General features: G+C 44.3%; 1 long non-coding RNA gene across 1 annotated transcript in view; it reads left to right on the top strand.

Moving 5' to 3' along the window:
• The first annotated feature begins 104 nt into the window (after nucleotides 1-104).
• Nucleotides 105-3,653, top strand: part of LOC125753293 (uncharacterized) — a 132,962-nt gene continuing 129,413 nt past the window's right edge. The window contains exon 1 of the long non-coding RNA XR_007404789.1: nucleotides 105-171. This is a non-coding gene — a long non-coding RNA (uncharacterized LOC125753293). The remainder of the gene's footprint in view (nucleotides 172-3,653) is intronic.

Here is a 3,653-nt window from a genome sequence, read left to right as displayed (position 1 = left end):
TTATTTATTTATTTATTTATTTATTTATTTATTTATTTTAAGATTTATTTATTTATGATAGAGAGAGAGAGAGGCAGAGACACAGGAGGAATGAGAAGCAGGCTCCATGCCAGGAGCCCGACGTGGGACTCGATCCCGGGACTCCAGGATCACTCCCTGGGCCAAAGGCAGGTGCTAAACCGCTGAGCCACCCAGGGATCCCTGTGTTAGTTTTTATATGTATTATTACTTTAGAATCCCTGGCTGAAATCTCTGGAATATGGATCCACAGATAGCTTTAACTCTCTTCCTCTTCCTGCCCCTTTCAAAATGCACAGGAAAGAAATGGTTATAAAACAAGTTGGTCATCTGTCTACCATCTCAGCAGCCTTCCCAGAGAGTCCATGACATAGAAAGCAGAAGAACTCAACCATAGTAATTTAATGTCATTCCACACATAGATTGAACACCTACCATGTGCCAGAGGTCGGCCATGCTGTATGAGGAGTCAGAGTTAGATAAGACAGGTTCCTTGGCACCTTGAGAGGCTCACCATTTAGTGGGAGAAACAGAATGGATATGATTAACTATAACATGCTACAGAAAAATACAATGGCCATAGGAAAGATACAAATCAAGTGCTGTGGGACCCAGAGGATGGAATGATTCATTCCCCAAAAGGAAACTGGGGAGTTTCATCAAGGAAGTGGTATGAAAGGATGGGCAGCTCTGTCAAAAAGCATAAGAAAGGGCACTCCAGACTGAGGGAAGAGCACAGGCAAATGCATGATATGTGAAAGGAATGGTGGTCTAGAAGTCTCAGTGAAATCAAGTGAAGTATGGGGTGTGAGCATGAACAAAAGCAGAATCATTGGGCCCTAGCTCTGAGACCCAGTCATGGATGTTACTATCTCACTGTTCCTTTTGGTGGCTGGGGCCACCTTGGCCTCTGTCCCTCAATCAGAAAGAATCTCTTACTAACCCTTCCTCCAGCAAGTTTGAAGCTAACCCCCAGCAGGAAAGCCCACAGCAAAGGAACATGGAACCGCAACAACCATCAGAGACAAAGAGGCTGGGGCCGGAGAGCTCTGGTCACAGCCACCCTCCCTCAGCTCCAGGGAAAGTTCCACCTGGGATGTAGCAATGACACCAACATCTGGAGCATGACGGCAAAGACCCAAAGCCCCTTGGCGTGAGTCACATGCTAAGTTGCTCTCCTTTCCTCCCGTGAGTCACATGCTAAGTTGCTCTCCTTTCCTCCCGTGAGTCACATGCTAAGTTGCTCTCCTTTCCTCCTTGGTCCAGAAGAAGCCAGCTTCTTCTTTTAGAAGTGCTGTTGTCAGAATGGCTTGGAAGGCTTGGAGCTGCAGCTGGACTTTAAGGCATGGCCATGGGCCCACCCCAGAGGCTCATATTTTCCCAGTCTTTCCAGTTTTCACTGTAAATTGGGTTTTATTGTGCAAATAATATGACGATAAGAACAGAAACCCCAAAAATAAGAGAAAGAGGAAAGAGCACCCACTCACACGTTATCCATTTCCATTTCTCCTTGCCCTTTCCTGCTGGTGTCAGTAGTGGAAATTTTTTCTCTTGGCTGCTTTCATCACTGATACAATTACCTATTCTATTTTTATGCTCAACATTGTATCACACAGCTTTTTCCATTTTGCTACTTATTGCCAACCCCTGGTGTCCACACAGACTTAATCTGGTTTCCCCAAGATGGGAGAAAGATGGCCAGGGCATGCAAAAGCGATGCCCCATAGATAATGTCGTCACTGACAACTGACATCATGGTGTAGACGAAAAACATTGACTGCTTTCTCATCACATAGATTGGAATCTCAGCCCTTTACCTCAAAGCCAGATGGACTGAGCAGATCACTGCATCTCTTTGAGCCTCAGGTCCTTGTCTATAAAATGGGGATGGTATTTAGTATCACCTCATAGGATTGCTGTGAGGGTGTAATGAGATACCAAAAAGGAAATGCCCAATGAATGGTAGCTCCCCTTCCCGTGCCCTTGCTGGGGCTGACTGAGGGTCCATTCTGCTTCTACCCTTTCTCTCTTGCCCACATTGGACCTTGCTTACCTCTCCCGGGCCCAGCAGGCCTCCTGAGCTAGCCCATCTAAATTCTGACAGACATACTGGTCTGCATATTATTGATTGGGTAAATGTACCATCTCTTACTTAAATATTCTCCTTTGATGGAAACATTGGTTGTTTTCCAAATTTTTCACTATTTCCAATAATGATGCAATAAATATCTTAACGAATATCACTCACTTGATCCTTTATAAAAAGTAGTCCCTTAGGAACAATCTCTAGGAATCAGGATCCCTAGAACAGAGGTTAGAATCATTTTAATGGCTTCTGACATGTATTTCCAAATTATTGTTCATAAGGTTTGTGCCTTTTACTCTGCCACCAGCTCAAGGGAAAGGACCAGTTGGATTGCATTATAGGTTCTTGCGCTTTTCACAGACTGTTGGTCCTGCTTTATTTCCCACTATTTTCTCCCCCTCAACATGCCTCCCATACTGCAGCCACATGGGATGACTCACTCCCCTGCCCCCCGCCAAATTATTCTCCCATGCTTTTGTGCCTTTGTACTTCCTATCATCCTCCATCACCCTTGCCAGAGAATACAACATGCCTTCTCACCACACAACTCACCCTTTATGGAACTGGAAGCTTTTATACTATCTGCAAGACCTAGCTTAAATACCCCCTTTTTCTCTGAACTAGTTCCAATTCCTCCAAGCAGAGTTAGTCACTCTTGCAGTATGTGGTGCCTTGAAGGACCTTTGGCATTCATCCAAGTGCTCACCAAGAAACAGTCATTCCCTAACCCTAACTATATGCCCTAATCTATGTGATTCCCTTATCTCACTTACTGCACCAGCAGTTACCAAGTTATGTCAACTCACAATGTAATCATAATGTTGGATCCACATATCTCATTGCCATCACCATTGGCCATAACTGCTGATCAGGATTCCTGCAACAGTCTCCTAGAAGTTAAAAAAAAAAAAAAAAAAAAAGTAATATGTACATGGTTCAAAAGTCAAATTTTCTCTAATGTTTATAATAAAAGACTGTAGATTCCTGTCCCATGTGTCCCCCCACCAAGCCCTGCACCTCAGAGTCAACTAGCCAGTTTTACTTCTTCCAGATTTTTGTATTTACTTCCATTCTCCAAATAATATACCTATACTGCTGCTTTGTGATTTTTAAGTTCAGACATTACCTGCTCACTTTGAGCAATGGAAGATTTCTCTAACACCATTTCTCTATCCTATCTTCTGATATAATCGTATCACAATTTTTGGTTAAATCATATGGTATTTACATATCATGACCAGAAATATCATTAAAAATACTTGCCCTCTGAGATGCCAGCTTTCCTCCAGGACTGTTGTCTCTCCTAGTGAGGTCTGAGCCTGTTGGAGGAAGGCAGAACACTTGGGGACAGGGGATGATGTGTAGGAGGTGGGGCAGGCCAGCCATTGGCTGGCAGTCTGATGACTCCGGATGGCTCCCACATGGGGCTGGCTCCCTGGGCCCAGGGAGGTATAGCAAGTAGGGCTGAGGTAAACCTTCTGGGAAAACAAAGAGAGTGCCCAGGAGGAGCTGGAGACTACTTATTGGCACAAGCACTGACTGACCCAAA

Source organism: Canis lupus, chromosome 21 (assembly GCF_003254725.2).
Source record: "Canis lupus dingo isolate Sandy chromosome 21, ASM325472v2, whole genome shotgun sequence".
Classification (NCBI taxonomy): Eukaryota; Metazoa; Chordata; class Mammalia; order Carnivora; family Canidae; genus Canis; species Canis lupus.
Note: the sequence above shows the minus strand (reverse complement) of the source record. Positions and strands in the feature narration are given on the sequence as shown.